We start from the raw sequence: 25,831 nt of genomic DNA, 5'->3' as shown, positions 1-25,831 counted from the left end.
AGATCGCACTCACCGAATATCCATGCACTCTCGGCCTTTCTTAGGCATCCCTCCCCACATCACGTCACTAGTTTTGTCCAAGGGATTGAGGGCAGTAGAGACACATGTGATTTGTGGGCTGAGGCCATTAAGAGCTGGTGTGACTTTATATCCCTCTCTCCTCTGAAGCGGCAACGTTGGAAGTCGCATCTTGAGAGGGCATTGTCACAGAATAGAGGGAGCCTGTGTCTCTTAGTCACGGATAAAAGGAAATCCCTGCCAGTCTCCATCAGTCTCTATGTGAGTAGTTAATAAACTTCTTTCTTTCTTAGCCACAGAGATTTCAGAATTAATTTATTACACAGCGTGGCCAGGACTAAACAGAAACAGCCACTCTTAGAAAAAGTGCTGCCAAGAGAACTAAGCCCAAGCCATCATATGATCTGCTTTCATACTTCCTTCTTCTCTTTCTCTTCCAAATAATGAGCATAAAAACATTTGACACCACAGAGGATAAATTGTGGTAGTTACATAAGATAAAATAGCTATGCTTAACAGTGAAAAAAAAAAAAGCTTCCACTTAAACTGTGATCAAGAGTTCAGAAAAGTAATTTCCAATTATTTTTAATTTCTTTAATGTTTCCCCTGACTCTTGTGCCTTCTATACCAAATGTGGCAAACTCAAGTGAGAAACTAAGATGCATGTAGTAGGCAGATATAAAACAAAGGGCAATGCTGGGCATTGCACATGGAACAGATCAAATAGGAAAGAGGCTGAGCGGCTGAAGGTATTCAAAGTATAACTTAAAAAAATAACTCTGGCTTAAACAGGAAGCTGAAGTCCCAAATATCAACCTGCCATAACAGCTATAGCATAAACTCTAAATGCTCACTGTAACTCTCATCAGATCAAAGAGTCATTTTTAAAATGTTAGTATACACATGACAAAATACTGTACAGACATTTAAAATGTGATTTGGAAGAACAGTAACTGGCAAAAAAGCATACATGTATATTTTTTAATTATGAAAAAATTATAGCATGATACAATTTGTGAAATAGAGTGAGTAGAAAAAAGTTTAGAAGTAGGGTACATATACCTAGTTAACAGAGTTAACTATCTACTCTTAGTTCACAGAATGGATATCTTCATGTTGTAGAATTATGGGCAATGTTTATTGACTTCCTTTTATTTTTGTATGTTTCCATCTATTCTAAAATACATACTGTTTTAGTCATCAGAAATGAATGTTATCTTAAATATTAGTATTTGAAAATAAAGGACAAATATATAAATGTATTAACCATGAGATTTTCTGATATTTTTTATTCTAACTATATAATATATAATGTGGTATATTGTGTGTGGTGTGTTTTAACTATAGTAATGATTGTATTAAATTATATAAAAACTAACCTGTAACAGCCACTCTTCTACAAATTCTAGTTGTTAAAAAATTATATATCTATTATCCTTTATATATTTCAGAAGGAAATTTAGCCCATTTTAATGGTTACCATTACTACCTTGCAAGAGAACAAATCACAACCTACAAACAACCAACATGGGGACAAGCTGCAACAGATGATGGAAAATATCCTGTAATTACCAAAATAATGCAAATAATTGAGAAGATTTTTTGTTCTCAAAGTTTTGTTCCCCTGTTTATTCATCAGACTGGCTTAGCATTATTGAGTTCACAACTGGAGACAGATTCATTAAGCTTTCATCTGATTAGGACTTTTTTTGTTTGTTTGTTTGTTCTCAGGTGATAATTTTGGCTGGACATTATAAATTTTTGTCCCATGGCAAGTAGAGTAACAGAACTTTGCCTGTATATTACATAATACAAACACAATTCTCAGACATGAATCCTAAAAAGGAAACTCTAGATAACAAAGTTCCACTACAGCCCAAATAATTTTCAACATATGAATTTCATTTATAATATACATATGCACCAAAGCACTATATATACTTTTATGTGTAGATAGCCAGATGTATATAATTTCCCAGAGCCATTACTAGTTAAATATATGTTCTTTTTTTAACGAGATATAAACTTTCCTAAATGTTTTTTGTCTAAAGAATTTAAAGGTTGGTTAAATGTAGTCTAGAACCACACAACTAAATGGGAGAAAACATGGTAAAGAAGGTCACTTGTCAGCAAAGAGGAATGCAAACTAAGGTCAGTTAGATAAGGAAAATCACAAAACCATCTGGAAAAGGCTTTATATTAGATGTAAAATACAATTATAACTCAGTAAAACCTTCAATACTAAAAAGGAAATATGAGTCATCCTGCTATGCTGGTGGGCCCAAGAGAGTGTGGGGGACAAAAGGGACCCCAGTCACTGCTGAATTACCCTATAGGCATATATAAACACTAGGAAATTTCCACTGTAATGCACTCACCCAAAATTTTATAATCAAGTAACCATCTAGAAAAACAAATCTGTTCTGCTATCATCCTATTTATAAATTTTATGTAACTTCAAAAAATAAAGTTGTGTTTTTGTTTTTTGTGTTTAAGGGCTAGGGACTCTAAAAGTCTTATTTGGTCTTGACAACAATTCAGGTGAATAAGGAATAAAAATGAAGACACATGTCAGGGTTGTTTCCCATATGTTTCCCATATGTTCTGGCTGACATATGGTTTCTGATAGAGGAGGACAGACTTGCTTAAGGATCTGGGAAGTTCTAGAATGGTGGCTCCTGAGGGCAGTGTGCACTCCTTAGCCACAGTAGCAGTGTAGTCTTCATAGACCTTTCTTAATGGCATGTCATCATCTGGAGGAACAGCCCTCAGCTCCTAAGCAGCAGCTGATTTAATGGAGATCTTGGCCACATACACTAGGAGGTATTTTAATTGTACTTGGTTTTGTACCATTTACACTGTTGAAGGTGTTGGTCCCCTAAGCACTGTCTTAGAAGCTGAATATGAAAAATGTGCATCAGACTGCTGTCAACCTGTGAATGATGGCAGCATCATATGATCAAAATAGGCATGATGACAGAGTCATCTGATCTACAAAAGATCTTCTCAAGTCTGTAATGTCAACAAAATGAACTGTCCTCAACTGAAAGGAGCCAATAAATTTCATTTAAAATTCTATGGAGAGACACACCTGTGTTTCCCACCACTACACTAGGATTCCAATTTTTTAAGTTTGCAATACAGTGCAAGAAAGAGAAAATCCATTTCTATCTTAAACTTCAGACCCCTGGGGACTTGGAGACAGATCAAAGGAGTCCTTTAAGTCTCTCTATTTTTCACTTTTGGTGCTTACCATTTACTCATCACATTAACAAGCTTAGTTCCATGAGGCACCTTCTGGGCCAAAAGATAAGACTTTCTTTCCCCCCAGTACACATTTGCTCAAATCTTTTTCAAAGCTGAGGAATAAGCCTTGTAATAGAATTATGCAAATTATGCTTTAACTATGAATGTTTTCAGAACTAAATGCTGCTTTGAAGAGTTGCTATGTTTGCAATGTCCACATTAGGAAAGGAAAGCTAGGAACTGAAAGCAGTGATGACACCCAGACTTGGGTTTTATGTGTCCCCAAGGTTATTTTGTGCAAACTTAAAGCCACCTCCGATTCTGAAAGGTCAAACTAGCTAGGATGAAAATGCTGACGGGTCATTAGGGGATTACTTTCCTGGCAGAGTAGAAGCCCAGCTCGAATGCACCTCGTTCCTGATTTGTACTGTTTGGATGATGGGATAAAAACATCTAGGGCACAAGCCAGGGCAATAAACAGTAGGGTGAAGAAACTTGCATCACTTCTGAATCTGAGATGCAAAGTATATTGGAAAAAAGGCCATGGCTCAGTATGAAAAAAAATTTTTTGTTTGTTTCCTGGTTTTTCTCTTTAAAAAATGAAAACTGTGTTCTTTTAAATGATAGTCAGTAAAAGATGATGGTAAACAATTTCTCCCAGTGTGGCACATGCTTAGCATTTCAGACTGGGTAAGACTCCTTGTTTAATGGAAGTATAACAGAAATATGCGTAAATATATTCACGGATGGAAGATATATTGTATGTGAGAGGCAGACCAACTGTCCTGATTCTGAAATTCTTGAGCCTTCTGCATGTGTGTTAAACAAAATCCATATTAGAAATAGCCACAGGCCCAGGGCACTGTCTTATCTTTCAACTAGTTAAAACTAAATGGCTGATGAAAGCGCTGGGTTGTTGCTGTTGTTGTTTTTTTCTTTGTTTTTTTTTTTTTTTTTTTTTTTTTTTTGGCACTATAATAATGAAGTAACAAGGAATGGGTGGTTATGTTTAAAGCAGAGTCTCCTCTGTTCTACCCCTAAAAGCTGCATATTGAAGGTCCCGAGGCATGGCTCCAAAGCAGCTTGAAGGCCAGCTGCCCTCTGAGCTGTCTTTTCCTTTAGCTGTTCCTTCTTCAAGGTGAAGCACCTCTTCTCCCCTAAAAGCAGTCTTTGAAGATGGAGTGTTTGGCAAAGCAGCTTCAGGACAAAATAAGGGCGCAGAAGAGGGCGGCACAGGGAACTTTTGCCAAGTGACAACTTTCACCCTTTAGCTTCCCGAGGGTGACAAGCAATAGACATTATCGCCAGCATGCCATTTCCTAATAATGAGACCTCAAATGAAAATCCAACTCCAATCAATTTCCAAAAATTTACTTTTATGTTTATAAACATGCGACAATGACAAAAATCTAATACTCCAGCCATGTCTCTCTGTAAACGTCACACCTGCGCCGGCCCTGGCACCATCCCTATTATATGCTCTCTCGAAGCTGCCCCGTGCCTGCAGCTGGGAGGTGAGTTACCTGCCCGGAGGCTGTTCACTGCCATCCGGCTCCACGATGTGCACACTCAGCTCGCATCCTTGCCAAGGAGTTAAAGGCTGGAACGCCAGCAGTCTCAAATATGTAATCTGGATTTCCAAATGCATTCCCGCACTTCTGGTACATCCAAGAGACGGGGGAGTGGGGTGGGGGTGGGGGTGGCTTTACTGTCTCTCTCTTAGCTGCTGTGTAACTTCTCTTGGAGGTCACTTGATACTTATCTGGCTTTAAAACTGACATCTCTAGGTAAGCAGAAGTGAGGAGTTTCTGCCTTGATTTATTTTTCTTGTTCATTTTCAATTATGATTAGAAGCCACCTCTACATGGCTGCCCTACAATTTATACTGTGTTTGCTTCTGGGGTTTCTTCTAATAGCACTGTTCAGTGGAATAACATTAATATTACTAAAACGGGATCAGTTTTTACAGTTTAGCATGAAACAAATGGTGTTCTTTTATTAAAAACTGCTAAAGGCTGAAATTTGTAGGTAATTAGGTGATCCATGTAAAGTTTAACTTTTGCATGTATTTTCCCCCAGAGAAAACATTTTTATAAACAGAAAGTCAACTATGAGAAATTAAATCAAACCAAAAACACACCCACTAATCTAATTCTGGTCAAAATACCAACATCCTCTCTGCTGCTTACATATTTCTCGAACAAATAAACAAACAAACAAACAAACAAAAAAAAAAACGAACATGGCTCCTCACTTTGGTGTGAAATAATGACAAGTCATAAAAAAAAAATATAGGTGTTGGTGGTTATTTTGGTTTTCTTTTATTCACCACCATCCCCTCCACCAAACTAACAGGGACTTCATAGGCACAGATAAGCTTTATGTTCTCTTCCAAGTAATTTATGTGACGGAGTTTTCAGATGGGGTCATATTACAAGTCTGAATAGGAATAACACAGCAGAGAAAAAAAAAATGTTGTTTTGGCTGGTACACATGGGTATTAGTTTGCAGTCTTGAAGCTAACTGAATATCCATAGACTCTAGTGGAATCTAGAGAAGGCTCTGATGCTCTATCTGGTTCAAACTGGTTTGACTGCCTGAGTTAGAAGTGCTAAAAGGGAACAGAAAACAAACCTCTTGATTGGCTGCTTTTCTGAGCATCATTACCTAGGGTGCAGTTGTGAGGGAAGGTCAGAAATGACAAGAAGACAGGGCTGTGCCTCAGGGAAAAAGGAGGTCAGTCATAACCACGTAGGCTGACTGCACTCTAAAGGTGACCATACATATATGTGATTAAGAGAATTGGTTTCTAGTTTTGCAGTTTTCAGAATTTATACCTCAGCATTGTAGATGTAGAATAAACCATTTGTCATAGTTCTTATCTTCTAATGTGACATTTGATATGGGAACAATACTAGATATTAGCTTTTTCTTTATTTTCTGCTCTTCCTGCTAGAATATAAGTACTAAGAAACCTTTGTTTATTTACTCCTCTAGCCCTAGATCTAACCAATGTGAGGGGCATAGTTGTTGCTCAATAAATGTATATTGAATAAATATTAATCTCTCTTAGTTCTGTGTTCAATGAAGCTGATTGAAAATACACTTATAGCTTCTGAAATATCATTACACTATTCCATACACTTTTTTGCCAAAAGCTAAACCTCTGCTTTTTTATTTCAACATAAAATACAGACCACTAACACCTTGAGAATTTTAATATTGCTTGAAATGAGTTGAGTCCTCCTTATTTGGAGAGTTACTGGTTAGTTATCAGTTTAACTACTTATGAAATTGTTTCTTGAGTGGAGGCCAGAAATAACACTGAAATAGAATACTCTTTTCAAAGATCTCTTACCAGTGCACCATCCAATGAGAGAAAGCTGAGAAAACATTACTTCAAAGTGCATTCAAGAAAATGAAGTCAAATTTTGCACACCAATGGGGTGTTGTTTTTATTTCACATAAGCACATTTATCTGTTTTTAATAGAATGTTGATAGAGATATCTTGTTACTGCTAGAAAAAAATGAAGAACAAATGTTCTCTTACGACTCCCAAACTTCAGCCAGTTAGTTCTGGATTCTTGCAGTGGGCCTAAGTCTCAGCTGGTGTGAGCTTTCCAGAGGAGGCAGGTTCCTGGCCATCCCTCACCCCCAGAACTTCTGATTCAACAGGTAGAAGTGGGGTACAGAAATCAGATATTATATAATCAGCCATATGATTTGTATGCAGACTGTCTGTAGACTTCACCTTGAGAAAAATGCAAAATAGAAAAAATCCTGATACGGAGAAGAGCCCATAAAATTTTGCTTTCCTTTTGAGTTCAACTCTCACTAAATTGTAATTCAGGTATCTGGGTGCCAGACTAATGCCCAAATGTATTGATTGTTAGAAAAGTAAAATGGTCAAAAGACTATTAGAACATGCATATATAGTTCTAAAAATGTTTATCTTTTCTATTTTTCAGTAGATTGAGGCTTCTGTTTTAGGTTGATGTTACAAATGTTGGCCATAGTCAAGTGCAAGAAAAATATTCATAAAAATGTTAATTTTTCATTTGGCAAACCACAAAATATTGTCTCACATATTATCTAATTTGATTCTCAGAGTAACTCTGTGAGGGAGTCAGGGCAAGAGAGTGTACCTCTAATTTTGCATTTGAGCAAACTGAGTTCCTCACTTACCCAAAACCAGAGAAGTAGAAGTAAACAGCAGAGTGGGCGCTCCCCATGCCTAGTTTAGGGTTTGTTCAACTACCTTTCTTGGTCCCCTGTATACTCATATATCAAAATATATTTTCTAATTGCCTTTCTTTTCTGACTCTTTAGTCTCTAGAGACATTTAATGGGGGACTCTTAGCACAGTGCCCACCTCACAGTAACAAGGAATATGAAAAAGAGGGTTGAATGTTATTGTGGATCTTAGGATTAAATGAAATAATGTGTGTGCAAAGTGCTTTGTAAGTTATACAACATTATATATACACGTGCATACACTATTATATGCATAAGTACATGTATTATTATTATTATTGATTATCTTTTCTTAAGCATTAGGGCTTCAAAAAGAAAACTCTTGAAAGTTGCTCCGAGTATCTGATTCTAAAAAAGAGAGTTACCAGCAACAAATTTAGTGATAGAACATAAGAGATAAAAATGGAAAGAGGAAGAGATATAAGCAGAAAGAAACAATACTTTAAAATGAAGTACAAAACTAATCAGAGTATGCTGAACTTGGAGTAACTGCTCAAATGTGATTCAGGTTGAATTGTGGGAGGAGATAAAGGACATCCCAAAAGGACCCATCAATAAGTATACAAAAACTTAGAATTCCTCATCTTATTTTCTCAGAATATGTCTTCTACTTTCATTTGAGTCTGCCTGAGATGCTGAGCACTCCAGAGGGACCACATGGGTTGACATCCCTGCTATGAAGTGTCCTGACATGACTAAGTCTGCAAGTGTCAGTTATTATTTATTTATTCATTTACTTATTTTAAAATGTTTTCCTTTTAAAACTTTTTTAATTTTATTGAATGAGGAAAGGAGAGAAAGAGAGAGAGAGAAACATTGATCTTTTGTTACAACCTGAAAAAGAAAAGGTATTTTTCGGTAAGATCAGGAGCTTCCTATTCCCAGCCTGATAAGGGAAAGTAATGCAGACTGCCTCACCGCCTTGTTATTTTTGTCCCTTAATTTTCCCTGGTCTCTGCACTTCACCTCTTTGCCCATAATTTCATATTGCTAGCTGTAATCAAATCCCATCTTGGAAATGTCAGAAGAGCAGGAAGAGTACAGTCATTCCAACAGCTGTCGCTCTGGGCTCTTCTGCTGTGTCATAGTGAGAGGTGTGGTGAGACATTGTGTTAAATTATTAGAGTCCTTTCCATCAGACAAAAACTGCCTAATACTGGCATAAATAAATTACGTGATTATTTGATCCAGACAATTGCCCTGAATAGAAATGAAGTAAATAACTCATCACAAGGTCATGTCTATATGTGCATCAGAGTAATTTTGCATAAAGGTCTGAGGGGCTTAAATCATCTTTTTTCTCATCTGGTTGAACTTTAAAAAAAAAGGAAAACTTTTCATTGCTGACAGGTTTATAAATGTCATGCATCTTGCAGCAAATTCAGAGTCACATTATTATTACTCAGATGCTTCATACATTTGTACTCTGGATTGGCTCTAACTTACACCAGAAACTGGATCAGATAATTCATGGTATGTTCACTAAACGTGTTGGGGGCACTGACTGTTAATGCTTCATTGATCCTAACTAAAAATGCCAACTCAAGAAACTTGTAAATCTTAGCCTCCCTCTAGAAGCTCATATATCTCCATTATCCAACCCCACGTGACATTGCATACTTGATGGCTGCATTTAAACAGTATTTGGGGAACAAAATTCAATATACTACTAGGAATTCCCACTCCTGTTCCTTTAGGAGAAATTTAAATGTCACTTTGAAATGAGTGTCCTCCCATCTTCTTGATTCTTGTGAGGAGCTTGAAAGCAAAAGACATTTTTCTGTGACATATCTTCCCAAGTAGAGGATATATGGAGAAGAAATTAAGAAATTCAGAGGACACAAGAAACTTGGTCATTCCTACTAATCTGGGTCTTTTGAGCCAGAAATACATCAAAATATTTTAAATTCTTTACAGACACATGATACTTCAAGACAAAGCAGACTTTCCAGTCTCTACTTGTCCCTTCCATTGCTTTACTCCCTCATCTGAATAATCTTTAGGATGATAAGCATCTGCCCACGATTCGAGCTCTATATCCTAGACCAGGAGTTTTACAAACCTTATCTCATTTGGAATTTTCAACTGCTAGAGGTATTATTTACTCATCTTGCAGATAATGAAATGAAGGTCAGAAAAGACAGGTAATTGGCCTAAGGCAAACGAGACCAGACCCCCCACCACCACCCCCCACCACACCGCTGCCAACATCAAAATTAAGCAAACAAACAAAACACCTGAAGTCAGGAGTCAGGTCTGTCTTACTCTATGACTATGCACTGTGTTTCTGTGCACGTCTACATGTGTATGGTTTCTTGTACAAAGATACCGAGCTTCTCTGTGATCCAAGTTCTGTGCTACTAGTTATATGACCATGAGCAAGTCACATCTTCCTAAAAGGTCTTTTTCTTTGACTGAAAAATGGGAATGACAATTCTTGTTGCTTACAGTTTATAGGATTGTTGACATGAAATGAGATAACATATATTGTGCTTTTTAACATAGCGCTGAAATGTTTTCAAATCATAAGTATGCATTAGTCAGGGTTAGGTTTGGCTACCCAACAGAAAAATTCAAAATGACTGTGGCTTACATGAAAAAAAAAAAAAAATGATTTCTCTCTCATACAGAAGGTGATCTGAGATAAGCAATCCAAGCAAAGCATGGCTGATTCCCAATGCCCAGCACCCAGAATCCTTCAGCCATGCTGCTTCCTTCATTACTATGTCACCTCGTGTTTCCAGAGGGCCCTGGTCATATCAGTTATGTTCAGCAGGTAAGAAAAAGGAAAGCCAAAAGAAAGATGCATCCCCTCCCTCAAAGGTTTCTTCCCAGGATTTATACACATTTCTATATTCCCCATTTTCCCATAACCTTAGACTATCCACTAAAGCATATAGAGATATACAAATTATGCTAAGAAAATGGGATGAATGAGGTTAATTTAGATGTGTCATTTTACCTCTGAGAGCATAAACAATGCATTTAGAGTATTTCTAAGAGAAGATACTTATCAGATATTAGTCTCATTTCACTGGTTGCATATATGAAACACAGAGTTACTATGGGGCTTGTTTAAAGTCACACTGTCAGTATATGAATAAAATAAGAATAAAGACATTTGATGGTTGTACCTTCTACACAATTTTCTTCTCAATACACTAGACATAAAGTATAAAATTCACCCAACCAGCCAAATGTCAACAGAAGAATAATCCAAACATCCTGAAGTATGACTTGAATTTGACTTTGAGAAAACATAACTAAAACCAGGGTTCTTTTCATCAATCCAGAATGCTAGAGCCCAAAATCCAGTACTTGAAAAATTAGAGTAAGGAGTGGTAAAAATTATTCTAGCAGGTATTCCCTCACCTCTGCCTCTTATTTTCATTTTTGGTATAACAACAACAATTTTAAACAATATGTAGTCTCTAGTTATTGACTCTGGTATAAGCCTACGCTCTTTCCCATAGAAAGTTGATGACTTGAACAATGATTGTCATTACAGAATGTATCCCCAGAATTTTGAGATATATGTAGAAAGAACCTCAATGTTTCATAGCTTATTCATGGCTATAACAAATGATTTTTAAAGTAGGGTACATACATTATAGAGTAGAGTAAAACACTGTGCATGGAATTTAGGCTGAAACTCAGACTCAAGATAATGGCATCTAGGCTACACCGCCTGGACAGCCAAGGGAAAACTCGCTCTCCTCTCACTGAGATGTCTTCAAGACTAATTTGAATACCATCTTCATGACTTTCTCCCATACCTCATCCAGGCCTCCACTTAAAGGTCACCTCATTAACATTGACTTTTACCCACCCACTCACTCTCCCACACCTGTTTTAATTTTCCTCTTGGCATTGATATACTACCCAACGCTTGCTATGTGTGTGTTTCTTTCTTTCTTGTCTGTTCCCAAATAAAATGTGACCTCCATTCACAAGGATAGGACTTTGGTTTGTGAACTGCTTTATTTCAACTTCTTAGAACAGGGCCTGGTCCATTTGTAGAGTTAAATAAGATAATAAATATTATAAATTTTAGACACTATGAGAGAGCAGAGAAAATAACTGGTTTAGGCAGGTGATCCCATAATATGTCCTTGAAATCATATCTTAGGCGTCTATGACTAAGCCTATGAAAGCCTTCAGACATTAATCAATCTTATAGGACATTTCATTTTTATTAAAATAATATCGATAAAAGTAAATCATTTCCTTCCAGACTTCTGACTAATTTCCATTTAAGGCTGCTGCCTCTACAACAGTTCTTCGAGTGACTGGTAATAACCTCTTATAAACTTTCAGAGTAGAGAATGCCACATGCATCCATATTTACTCATTCATTCACTTAATTGTTCAACAAATATTTCTACAGTATTTCTGTGAGCTAAGAAACATTCTAATCTCTGAGGATATAGCAGGAACCAAAGTACCTGCCCTCACGGAGCTTATACTTATATTACAATGGATGGAGAGACAGACAATAGACAAATAAGCAAGTATATTAATATTTTGGAGGGTAAGAAATGTTGTGAACAAAATAAAGGGTAAGAGAGATAAAGAGCTGAGTGGAATGAGGTGGAGAGGATAGTTAAACCTAAGGAGGTTAGGCAAAGATATCTGAAAAAATAAGGGGTTGAGGAATTTGGAAATGGGAGGGAGTGTGTGTGTTTTAATAGGTGGAGGCTTCAGGCAGGCGAAGCACCAGAGAAAAGGCCTTGAGGTAGTGGGTGCCAGGTATGTTCTGAGACTGGCAAAGGAACAGTGTGGCGTGTGGTGGCAGAGGCTGCTTTGAGACACTGCAGACCTGGGCCAGCGTGGAGGGCAGTGAATAAAGAAAGAAGTGGCTACTCGATTAAGTCCTCCGGATAGCAAGGGAGGGCCCCTTGGAGGCCACCATAGGATGTGACTCTCCTTAATGATGTGGGACACCAGAGGATTCTAAGGAAAGGGGTGACATAATCTGACTTACCTTTAGAAAGATCACTCTAGCAGCTGTGTTATCAGGAGGCTAAAGGGGCTCAGAGCATGTGTAGAAAGACCAGTTACGCCACAGTTGAGAGAAATTGAGAGAGAGAGTGACGTCAAGAACGACTTCAAGATTTGGGGTCTGAGCAACTGGCAGGACCAAGCTGCCACACAACGAAATGAGGAGATGGGGAGAGTATGGGGAGAACATTGGATTTTAGACACTCAGTTGTAAATAAATACCAGGCTTCGTTTGGCTTGTGTAAGGAGCGAAACAACTGAGTAGCACTCAGAGCGGCTGCAGGAGAGCAGAGCGCCAGACTCGGAGGCAGGGGGCGGGGAGCACAGCCCACAGGCTGCTCCAGAGAAGTCTCCAAGGCCCTGGTCACTGGGCAGGGACGATCCAAGTCCAGCTGACACTGGACACCGGAAGCTCTGTCCCTGCTGCCGGAGCTCCAGCTGTCACTGTCACCTCGTCAGAAAAAATAGAAATCCATTAAGTATTCCTCATACTCCTGTTTGCTACCCGATGGGCAGATCCCGGTCACAGGCTGCAGAGGAGCCTGGCTTGTAGGGCTCTGGTTTCTAGCTTGAGAATTTGAGAGATAGAAAGGCTTTTCATAAGGGCTTGACCACCAGCAGGCATGGCAAAAAATCCCGATAGTCTTGCGATCATTGCTATTCTCATTACTAAATGCTCAGTGAACATTTTCTTAAGAAAGGGATGATTTTTTTCTCTGCCTCCAACTCTAGTACAGCTTGCTTGTAGAATGTGTGCCCAGCCCTACCCCAGACCTGGTAAAGGCTTGAAGCAGGGCAGTGATAACTACATCATTGTTTGAGAAACAGGTCTGTGAAAAAAATGACAAGACGTTTGAAACTTGGGAATGAAAATTTTCAAGAGAAGAATTAATAAGTCTTGAGGCATCAGAGGGAATATACACTAAGAAAATGATTAATGAATAATTAAAATTGCTTATGTTGATACTAACAAAATAGAAATTTAGGAAGCCATGGACTTGTGTTCCTTAAAAATAATCATTATTACCAGATAATTAGTCACTATTTATTGTCATCATTTATTGAGAAGGTACCAATGCTACGCTAAATGCGACTGTGAAAAATGCTTACTTCTAACATGGCATTTGACTCTCACAATAACCCCATTAGGCAGGTCTAGGCTTAGAGAGATTAAGTACCTTGTCTAACTAGTAAATGACAGAATTCCAATATCCTAAACTCTTGGGTACAAAGTTATATAGCTCCATTTCATCTCTAAGAAGACATGTTGTCGAGTAAGGACCGAGGAGATCCACAACATAATAATCTGCCTCAAATAATCTCTTTAAATGTGTATTTTAACTTTGTTTCTCGAGTACCATTAAAATGGTCTACTAGGTCTTCTTTGCTAGGAATTTATTTTTTAAAAAACCAAACATGTCTATGTGCAAAAGCATTTATTCCAGTATTTTTTTTTGTAAGAGAAAAAAAAAAACCTGGAAATTTAATGTCATCAGGAACCTCATTGATAAATTATGACATATCTATAAAACAGAATGAATTCTTTAAAAGCATAGGAAGATCTGTAAGATAGACTTTAAAGTGAAAACTATCTAAATGGAAAATAGTGAGTATAGTGTGATTTCATTTAGAAACCTATACACAGAGATTTATATGCTTGTAGGTGCATACAACGTTTCTGGAAGGATGCACAAGCTATCAAGAGGAGATGGAAAGAGTGAGGGAAGCTTTCATCTTTCAGTTCATATCTTTCTCCACAATTTCAATTTTCTGCTTTGTATATAGATAACTTTTATATTTATGGAAAATAGCGTTTTCAGTAAATTCTCCATGTTTGAAATATTGTTGAAGAAACTATTTTAGGCTTCATGTACTTCATTTTTAAATTATGAAACTATAGAGAAATTTATATTGTGTTAACCTTCATACCAAATGTTTTTATTCGTCTTGATTTTTTTTCAATATTCAGTAGTAAGGCAAATTGTATAGTGTTAATATGCAGACATTTGCTATAAATGGTCATAGTTTCTCTCTAAATAACAACAGCTAAACATGGTTGAAATGGTACACTTTGTGGAATGTATATTTTACTACAATATAAACAAATACAGAATTTCATAACATGAAGGCTTGAATGAAAATGTAATAATCATAGCTCAGGCTTGTTTGAGGCCTGCCCCGTGCCAGACTCTGTGAAAAGCATGCTGCACATTTATCTCCTTGGAGCTTCAGATTTCTGTAACTTGGTGCTTCTCCTGCTTGCCTCCCAGAGAGCTCTGAAAGAAAGATTTGCCCAAGGGCATGCAGCTGGCAAGAAGTGAACTCTGAGGGAGCCTAGTGATTTTGAGCCCAGACACAGGAGCCCATTAATCTTTACTGCCTGTTGGACGTTCCAAAAGAAATTTTACTCACTCTGCCTTATATGTATGTAGTGAGATGTGAAGCTTAAAAACATAAAAATTACTTACAACTGGGATCTGGGCACTTTAGGGCTATATTTTCTAATTTATGGTATTTGGTATTCATGGTATAGTTACTAAGTTATAGGTGGAATTATCCATATGAAATAAGTAACTGGAGCACACTGGCTAATTAAATTTTCTGGCTATATAAGTGATGAACATAAAACTTCTTTTGTTTTCCTCATTATTACCAAATATATTTCTGAGTTATCTTAGTACATCTTCTTTTCTTAGTAGTATACTGATGAGATCTTCTTTTGATGAAAGAGGTTTCTTATGCAATCACTATAAATATCAATGATTATTGTTTAAAAATATATTAAGCTGAATTTATATAGAAACTGCTATGTCCTGGAAAACATCCCCTTTTTTATACTAAATCATCACTATAGGTTTGTTTTAGGTAATTTCCCCATGTTTTCTAAAAATAGAATTTTCAAAGTGATTGTGGCTAAGTGGACTCCAGTTAATAAGAGCCTGGCTACACGCTAATGTTTCAAACAGTTCCACAAATGCATACATCTCAAATTGCTGGGTTTAGAGAAAGCTCTAGAATGAAAGACACTAAATGCAGAACAAACACTGAAAGTGTCTGTAAAAGGGAGGAGGCTGCACTTTTACAGAATATGCATTCCTACAACCTCTGCTCTGTCTCACCCAGACACGCCCTTGGAGAAGAAGGACAGGTGTGATTCTGGTCTCTTTGCCCATCATCCACCCACTCTAGTTCTCCCTTGAGGTCCACTCTTGAGTGTGAGAGAGAGAAAGAGAGAGAGAGAATGTACGTGTTACAAGATCCCTAAAATTCAGTTAAGCAAATTTCCTACTTAATGTAGACATGCCTTTGGCAGCATTCTTGACAGGCAACAATTTGGTATAAATTTTAATTCTTTCAGTTACAGGAACCTCTATGTTATGGGACAATCTGTGTGTGTGTGTGTGTGTGTGTGTGTGTAAATTTTATTTTTATTTGTTTATTTTAATAATTTATTTGTTTATTTAGTTTTTTATTTTTAGAGAGAGGGGAAAGGAGAAAGAGAGGGAGAGAAACATCACTGTGTGTGTAAATTTTAATTGCTATAATCCTTCTGCCACCCAAATAGTCAACAATTGACACTACTTTTAGCATCTGGAGCAACTCAGTTTATGAATACCCACTCTCCACAAATACTCACTCTTCCCAAGGTTTTGCCTAAGACCTTTCCTTATGTAGCCAGGGAGTTATCAAAAATGACAAAGCCAGAGGCTGTACAAGGCTCCTGATAACCTCTGGACAAAATAACTATTGGAATGTATTGCCTTATCTTATATGATGGAGAAACCCAGACTGAATTTATTTTTAACAGGGGTGGAAGTAATGGATTTTGCATTATGTATTTGAACAGTAAGTATGGACTGTTCTCAAGTGTCTACATCCAATAGAGCTGTGCTAGAAGCCACACAAAATGTATTTGAAACAGACATTTGGTTTCTCCTTGTAGTGTGCCTAGCAGAGTCTTCAGCTCACTAGATGAAGAAATGAAGGCTGAATGGCATGCAAAAATTAAAAATCATCAACTCACTAAAAAAACAGCAGGGTGACTAGAGCCTAAGATAATAAATAGGTAAACATTTGCCTCATTTGGCCATAGAATTTCTTTAGTTGTAAAATATGTGTGATTCACTTGGTGATTCTGGGTGTAGGTTAGGAAATGTTCACCTCTCTTTAAACCCAGTCTGGTAGAAGCCAACCTGGCTTCATGTTTGGCTGATCCCCTGGGCGTTTGCACTGCTGGGTATTATTAGCCAACTGGTTTGGCAGGAGTTCTTTGTGTATTGCACTGATGTGATTTATTTTCTGAGTTGCCTGAACAAACAGGTTGTTTAGGCCACTGTATGGGGAAGCCTGGAGGTAGTTTTGGAGAGATAGAGCTCTCTTCCATGGAAGGACTACTACATGATTGCAGTAACTGATGAGAAATGATTCTCTTGATATCCACATGTCAGTAAAGCCACTGGAGGGTGAGAAGCAACCCTTCAGGTTTCTGTGAATGTTAGAGCATAACTCAAAGAACCAGTTTCCTCTGAAAAAATTCTCAGCCCAACATTTCCAAACCACTCTTCTTTCTCATGTATATCTAATAGATTGGGAGGGAGGGTTTATGCTGAAATCTTTGGTGCTTATGATTAAGACATCCAAAATATTTTATTTGTGGGCTGTGAAATGAAGTAAAGAACAAGGCTGCCTACAGGAAAGCATCAGCCTTTGAATGATCAAACTTAGAATTTATTCCCGGTGCTGCCATCATTAGCTTCATGACCTCGGACCTGCTTTGAGTCTCAGCCCTCAATTATAAAGGGCTGTTGTGACATTTAAATAATTTGCATAATGCACCTCAGATAGTGTCTAGTGCAGTGGTTCTCCAAGTGTGGTCCTCAAACCAACAGGACCAGCAACACCTGAGAACTTGTTAGAAATGCAAATGCCCAGCCCAGCCCAGCCCCAAAGAATCAGAGGGGGTAGGGAGGAGGTGGCAGTAATTTGTTCCAAACAGGCTGTCCAGGTGATTCTGAGGTGCAATAAATTCTGAGAATCACTGTCCTGGCATGTGGAAGTCCCTCAGAAAGTGTCAGCTCTTACACACTTCATACTAGTCCTTTGCAGCTTACAAAGTTGCTTTTCCACCCCAAATACCACGTACATCGCTCAAGTTTGCATTCCCTTTGACTCAGTATTTCTACTTTGCAAAATTTTCCTAAGGAAATAATTAGAGATGTTCAGAAAGATTTATGTAGTAAGTTATTCATTTACCATGCAAGTGAAAGTTTGGAAACTAGAGTTAAACAGAGTATGGGATTGGTTTGATACATTCTGGCACATCTACATAATGGAACAGAGTACAGCAATTAAAAATCATGTTGTAGATCTTGCTTGTCAGAGCAAGCCCTGAGATTTACCTAGGATGCTTCCAAAAGGCACATCTCTGATCCACATCACAGATTTGAGTTACAGTCTGTGAGTGAGGGACCTTCAAATCTTTATTTCTCACATGTTCCCAGGAGATTCTTACACACCCAAAAGTAAGAAAATTGTGTTTTAGATTAATAATTAGTAACAAGGAAGATATTCTTGGTATATTATGGGGTGGATAAAAACATATCACGAAGCAAATATGTATGGTATCTCAATAATATGGGTTCCATAAACATGTATGTATAAAAAAGACCAAAAGCATATGTGCTAAAATGCAAAGTAATTATCTTTGGATGGATGGTAATATGGAAATTCTGGTGGTATTTTATTTTATTCCATTCTAAATTTTTTCCATTTTCTGTAATGTGCCTAACTTCATGAGAAAAGCAACTTTTATTTCAAAAGTCACATATATAATGCATATGTCATTGAACTATGGAGTGGAGACTTCATATTTATACCTGAGTACATAAAACTCTGATGTAGTTGTACAAATTGTCAGTTATAAAAATAGTCATGGGGATATAAAATACAGCATAGGGAATATAGTCAATAATATCGTAACAATTGTGTATGTATCACGTTGTAAGTTATATAAATGTCTGATTACTATGTTGTATACCTAAAACTAATATAATGTTATATATCAATTGTAATTTTAAAAATTTCAAAAACTTTAAAAGTCCATCTAATCTAAAAAAACGGAAAACTAATGTAGACACATGTGAACACATAGGGAAATAGACTTCCGGCCAAGAAGGAGGCCTAGATAGACATGCTGCGTCTCCCTCCACAACTAAGAAGGAATACAACTACCCCAGAACTAGAGACAACCAAAAGTTCCAGAAAATCAAGCTGCATGGAAGTCTAACAAAAAAAGATATAAAGAAAAAATACTCATCCAGACAGGTAGGAAGGGCAGAGCTGGGGCAGAGAGGATGTGGTGTGGTGGCAGCAGCAGCAGCAGCAATGGCAGTCAGGCAGAAAGTGTGGTCACATGTTTTAAATAGTAGAAAGGGACACCTGGGGAGCACTCCCAGCACCAGACCAGACCATACAGCTCATGGTTCCAGCACCAGGGAAAATAAAGCCTCATAGCTTCTGATGGTGCAAACCAGTGGGGATTGCGGTGGAGGAAGAAACTGCTGATCTCTCAGTAGAGTCCACTTGTTTAAAGGGCATCACTGTCCTAGAACATCCATAGACCCACCCACTTTGGGAATGACAGCCAGGGCAGCAGCTAGAGGGGCGCCAGTACCATAGGGAAGTGGGAGAAGTGCCTGGAAAAAGGGCAAGTGCTGGGAAAGTGGCATTGTTCCCTCTCAGACCCCTCCCCCACATACAGCACCACAACGTGGTGAAACTGGTTGCTTGGTACTGACAAATCACTAAGGCTCCATGCATTAAACATAACAGGAGCAATAGCTCTACATAAGACACAGAGGCAAACAAACACAGGAGCCTGTCAAGATGAGGAAACAGAGAAGTATGGCTTAATAAAAAAAACAGATCAAGGTCCAGTGGGGGACTAAGTGACAAGGAGATAGCCAACCTAACAGATAAGGAGATAGACAACCTTACCGATGCAGAATTCAAAATACTGGTAATGAACACAGGCTTGACAGATATGCTTGAACATGGCAAACACATAAGGGAAGAAGTGAAGGCTATATTAAGTGAAACGAAGGAAAATCCACACAAAACCAATGGTAAAGGGAAGAAAACCAAGGTTCAAATCAAGGACTTGGAACATAAGAAAAAAAGAAAAAACAGTCAACCAGTACAGAATGAGGAAACAAAAATTAAAAAAAAAAATGAGGAGAGGCTTAGGAATCTCTGGGAAAATTTTAAACATGCCAAGATCCAAATCATAGGGGTACCAGAAGGAGAAGAGGAAGAGCGAGAAATTGAAAGCTTATGTGAAAAAATAATGGAAGAAAACTCCCCAAATTTGGCAAAGGAAATAGACATACAAGTCCAGGAAGCACAGAGAGTCCCAAACAAGCTAGACTCAAAGAGGATCACACCAAGACAAATCATAATTAAAATGTCAAAGGTGAGAGATAAAGAGAGAAACTTAAAAGCAGCAAGAGAAAAATGGAGAGTTGCCTACAAAGGGGCTCCTATAAGACTACCAGCTGATTTCTCAAAAGAAACTTTGCAGGCAAGAAGGGACTGGCAAGAAGTATTCAATGTGATGAAAAGCAAGGACATACAACCAAGATTACTCTATCCAGCAAAGCTATCATTTAATGGAAGGGCAGATGAAGTGCTTCCCAGACAAGGTAAAGCTAAAGGAGTTCATTGTCACCAAGCCATTATTATATGAAATGTCAAAGGGACTTACTTAAGAAAAAGAAGATCAAGATTATGAACATTAAAATGACAACAGACTCACAACTATCAACAACTGAATCTAAAAGACACAAACAAAATCCAACTAAGCAAACCAGAATAGGAACAGAATCATAGGTATGTAGATCATTTGGAGGGTTATCAGCTGGGAGGGAGAAGGGAGAGAAATGGGGAAATGGTGCAGGGATTAAGAAACATAATCGACTGGTACAAAATAGACAGGGGGAATTTAAGAATAATGGAGGAAAAGGTGAAGCCAAAGAACTTATATGCATGACCCATGGACATGAACTAAGAGGGGTGGGATTGCTAGAGGGAAGAGGGATACTGGGCAGAGGGGAGCAAAGAGAAAAGAAATTGGAACTACTGTAACAACATAATCAATAAAATATACATAAATTTTTTTTAATTCGGAAATAAAAATAATAAAATTAATACATGAATGAACAAAACAAATATACTTATGTCTCAAAACAGAGAGCACTTAAGTCTGCTTGAGGAGTGGGGTACAAAATAAATTTAAAATTAGGCTTCAAAACATTCCCTGCTCCTTTCCCATCCCCCAGCTGTGCCCAGTGAATACAGACACATTACATTAGAGAATGCAGATGGCTGGGCATACTGCTGACCCTGTATGTTCCTGATGATCACTGGAGACAGAAATAAATGAAACCATAGAATATTAACCTGGCACAGAAGTTGTGGAGCCTTCAGTGGAATTTTTATAGTAGGAGTAGCCCATCTTACAGTGGTGGTGAAGTCGTGGCACTTTCTGAGGTCAGAGGAATGGTGTAAATTACAGATAAATGTCTTGATCAGACCCTGGTGTCCCCAGAGATAGGTGCTGACAGGTAAATCATAGGAATATCTGCAGGAGACAGTCTTGTGGACAATGCTCACCCAACCCCACCTGACCAGAGCGACTTGAAGCTTAAGAACTGCTCTCAGCAGGTGCATATTAATGGTCTATCCTGACCACACCACAGAGCTGGGCCATAGAGAAGATATCAAGGAAGTAAAGACTGAGGACTACCAGTGCAACTCCAGGCTCAGAAGGGACCCCACACTTGGGGCTTAATAATCTGCGGTCACCTCTTAGCATTCTTAGTAATTTTATCTTTGAATTAGTATTTTGTAAGTGAAGTTCAAAGGGACAGTGGAGCATGGGGTGTGGGGAGGAGCTTGCCCATTCCCCCCATTGCCTCCCACACATTGTTGGCCTCCTGCTCCCCTCTGACATCCAGCTCCTGCAGTCACTGGGGCAGGCAGAGACCTGGGCACAGGTACCGGGAGGCTGGAGGTCAGTTGTGCATACCCTGTACATCATGATGCTGGACAGGCAGCTCTGAGCACAATCTGTAAGTATTATCCCTATGCTCCAGGAAGCACAATGTTAAAAAAGCAAGAGAAAGACAGAGAAAAAAAAAAAGGAAAGTGGTTTTTCCTGCTTTTTAAAGAGACCCTGCAGGGTTTTTGCCCTGGGGGTTGGTCCTGATGAGGATTACAGGGAGGAATTGAGGGACATGTGTGGGATAAATGAAAAGGGAGGACTTATTAGAAGAAACTCCTCCCTTAATGAGCACTTGTGGTTTGTGTGAGAAAACTAATGTACCCAGGAAGGGTGTATCCCTTGAAGCATCACACTGTAGAGCAAATTGTGAGGTTGAGTAAGAAGAGCATTTTCCCAGAAGAGAGTCTCCAGTGATTATAGACCAGGACACAGCCCTGCTTAATTATATACAGTACAAACAATTATTTTAAATGGTCCTTACATATATGTATATACACGAAGCCAGGACCAATAGAGAAAGTACTGGGAGTTCAAGAGACAAACTCTTCGGCTTTTGCTAAACAATGTCAGGAGGGAAACAATTATAAAAATTAGTTGAGTTCAACTTTCTTTCTAGAAATGAATCTTTCCAGCAACTTTCTGTTGTTTTCCTTCTGAGAAAAAAGCTACTTTTTCAAAAGTGAAAATAATAAAGTGTGTTTTTTAGAAAGCATTCTCACACATTGTTTATTAGCATTCTGGGGAGTAGAGGGCTCACATTCACAAATAAATCACAATACAAATGCTTATTACTGCATAATATATTACCTGCGGGTTTATAAAAATCAATTACATTTTACAACAATTGCTAAATTACCCACATAGAATTAAAAACCACTTTTGAGGCTCAATAAAGGGAGAAAAATCCATTAAACTCCTGAGTCTTGCTGAGTGTCTCAGTGAGAAAGGACAAGAGCTTAGTAATTACATGTGGCAGAAGGAGTGTGTGTGTGTGTGTGTGTTCTAAGGTGGTCTCTTCAAAGACCTAAACCTTGGCCCAGTTTATTCCAAGTTATGTGGACTTTTTCCCTCCCTCTTACCAGAGAATTAGGCAGGATCCTTTTATTTGCGTGTCTCAGAGACAAATATAAAAAGTGTGTTCTGTACTGCAGAGAAAAGGGTGTAGGTAAGAAGGTGGGTTAAGATGAGCTCGGCTTCCCAGCAGAGGTGAGATATATTTCCGTGATGATGACTGGAAGATTGGTGGGATGGAAGCTCCAGCCAGTTCTGCCCTTGGACCAAGGCAAATGGGGCCCTAACCTGAGGCCCGTGTTTTAGTTTAGGAGGAGAGAAATCCATGAGGCCAGGGGGTTGTGCCCACATGGAACCATAACTGTATTTCCTTTTGGTCTATGCCTTGGGTACTTGAACTCCAAAATTTACTTCCTAAATGTCTAAACCTGCTTCCAGAACCCATATGGATCCCTTTTTCAAGTCACAGCATCACAGCCATAAACTGTATCCCTTGCCTGGTGAGGGCCAAAGGACAGCTATTTGCAGGGCCCTTCTGTTTGAGCTGGAATGTCCACATACCTATGACTGTGTGTAAAGCCCCCTAAGTTGCAAGGCTAAGCAGACACTTAGAGAAAGACTAAGCTGTGGCTTGGAGGGGTGGGAGCCTTAATTTGTACTCTTGCCCTGTCTGCAGATATTAGGGCTGGATCTGCTTCCAGGAGGCCAGATGCATAAGGTTCTGAGGAGCCTTCTAGGCAGAAAACATCTTCGAGACAAAGGGAGTGAGGGACAGAAAGCTGACCTTGTGTGGGGGCCTCATTCTCTAGCTGAAAGAATGATTGTAAGGACTACACAGGATCCAGTGCATAAATTGATCATTTATAATGATGTGAAACTCGACTGAGTTGAAACTAAAGTTTATTGAATAGCATTTGATTTAACATACAAAATGCTCATTGAGCTATTTAAAGATCCCTGGATTTTTTTCATATAATTTAATCTCCTAGGGAGTTTTTCTATTGGCATGCCTAACTGAGGCCGACAGATAGTCCTGTGTTAAGGACTAAGAGTGGGTCCTTTTATTTCCTTTGTATATCGAAGATTTTATTTTTTCCACCCTCTAGAAGAATCAATTTCATTTAATAAACCTTTGTAAAGTGCCACCAAATTCGAGGGGACACAGGGCTAAGCCATGCTCTTAAGAACTGACCATTTCCAAGTTTAGTAGATTACCTGGAACTTACAAAGAGACAGGTCTATAAAATGAAACTTTAAAAAGCTAATCTTTTTATTTTTAAGTTTGGGACTGTTTTGCAATTTTTGATTTAATATATGAGTTGAACTCTTATCTTTCTCCATTTAAAACAAACCAAAATTCATTTTAAAGAATTGAAATGCTTTTGTGGGAGAAAATCTTGACTTAGAGCCACACCACCTAAGACACAAGCATGTCAGACTCTGCCTGCTCAGGACAGACCAAAGGGGAAGCCAAACATTTCTCTGCACATAAGTGCTGCCCACATTGTTTTGCAGCTGTCAAAAGAGTATGAAGTGCAGACCAAAAAATGCAAAACTAAGGATGCTCATAATGGCCCATTGTAGATGGTAGACTTTCAAGTGAAAAAGCCTGGTTTCAGGCATATCACTGACGGGCGGTAGAAGTCTGCTTGTGTCCAAGGATATGCCCCTGCCTTCCTGGACCCAGAGCCTGAAGTTTTGCTTGTAGATTGAACTGATCCCAGCTGAGATATTGCAAGCTCTGGTTATGCTTCTCAGGAGCAGCGTGGAGAAGAGCCATAGGCCTGGAAAAGAATGGTAACAAACTTCACAAGGGTTACCTGCAGAGCACTAGAAACAAAAAGGCAGAAAGTCTCAGCAATAAGACATGAAGGGCTGAGACAACCAGGCCCCCTTCATAGACTTGCCCACCACACACCCAGTGAATCTGTGTGGTTTCAATTCAGGTTTACTTGCTTTAAGTAGCTGAAAAATGAGGCTACTTATAAGGAGGCAAGAATGAACACAAATATTTTTTGTTGATTAAACTTTTAACCGTGATGAAATAGGCTCATTTTATTATTTTTTTAAAAAACTTTTTCAGGGTTTGAGAGATAATATCTCAGAGTCATTTATGCAGTGATGTAACTTTCAGGTTAAAAGCCATTTGATCCCAACAGGATATTTTCTAATATTTTTATCAAAATTCTCATGTCATAAAATTCACCCCCTTAAAGCATAAAATTCAGTAATTTTCAGTACATCCACAAAACTGTATAACCATCACCTAAAAAGAAATTCCATTATCCATTAGTCTTCATTCCCATTTTCAATCTTCCCTCAGCCACTGGAAACTACCAATCTACTTTTTATCCCTATTGATTTACTTACCCTGAGCATTTCATATAAAATAAAAATCATACAATATGTAGCCTTTTGTGTATGACTTCTTCTCCTTAGAGTAAAGTTTTTAAGGTTCATTCATGTTGTGGTATAACCCAGTACTTCATTCTTTTTTATGTTGCATAATATTTCATTATATAAGCATACCATAATTTTATTCATTCATTAGTTGATGTAAATTTAAGTTGGTCTGACTTTTTGGCTGTTATAAATATGCATAGGAGTTTTCTGTGTGGATGTGTATTTTCAATTCTCCTGAGTATATGCCAGAATTGTTGGGTTATGAGTGTATCTATTTATGTCTTAAATCTTAAAAATAAAAGTTGGTGCTTTAAATGTTACTCTGTATCTTGAGTTTACACACCTCACCCAAGAGTCATATAGTATGAGTCTAGAATTTGACTAATCTAGTCTGTCTTTCTCCTCTTGGATACCAAAAAGTTTTACAACTCATAGAAACCATTGGTTGTTGAAATAAGTATTAACAGATAAAATCAACTGTGGCACTTTTCTCAGCTTGCTCATTTGGAGCACTTCTATAAAACAAAATTTGTACTTAAGTATCCTTCCTTCTAATGAGTAATAAAAAGTAATAGTATCTGAAACATTCAAAGTGAAAACATATCCAAGTGCTCTGGTTTGGCTTTTGTAAGATGAGTATAGATAGCAGGTATGGGAGAACACTTTTTTCCTGAAAGGATTCTTCACCCCTTCTGAATTAGCATCAAGAATGGGGAAATAAATAGATCATAATATTGATTAATAAGATATGCATCATATTTTTTTCCATGTAAACAGTTGACCTGACTATACACCAACTAGTTGAAAGTGAAAAATTCATTCACATAGACCATTTA

Source organism: Furipterus horrens, unplaced genomic scaffold (assembly GCF_987537825.1).
Source record: "Furipterus horrens unplaced genomic scaffold, mFurHor1.1.pri manual_scaffold_6, whole genome shotgun sequence".
NCBI classification, from domain to species: Eukaryota; Metazoa; Chordata; class Mammalia; order Chiroptera; family Furipteridae; genus Furipterus; species Furipterus horrens.
The sequence above is the reverse complement of the archived record's forward strand: the minus strand, read 5'-3'. Positions refer to the sequence as shown.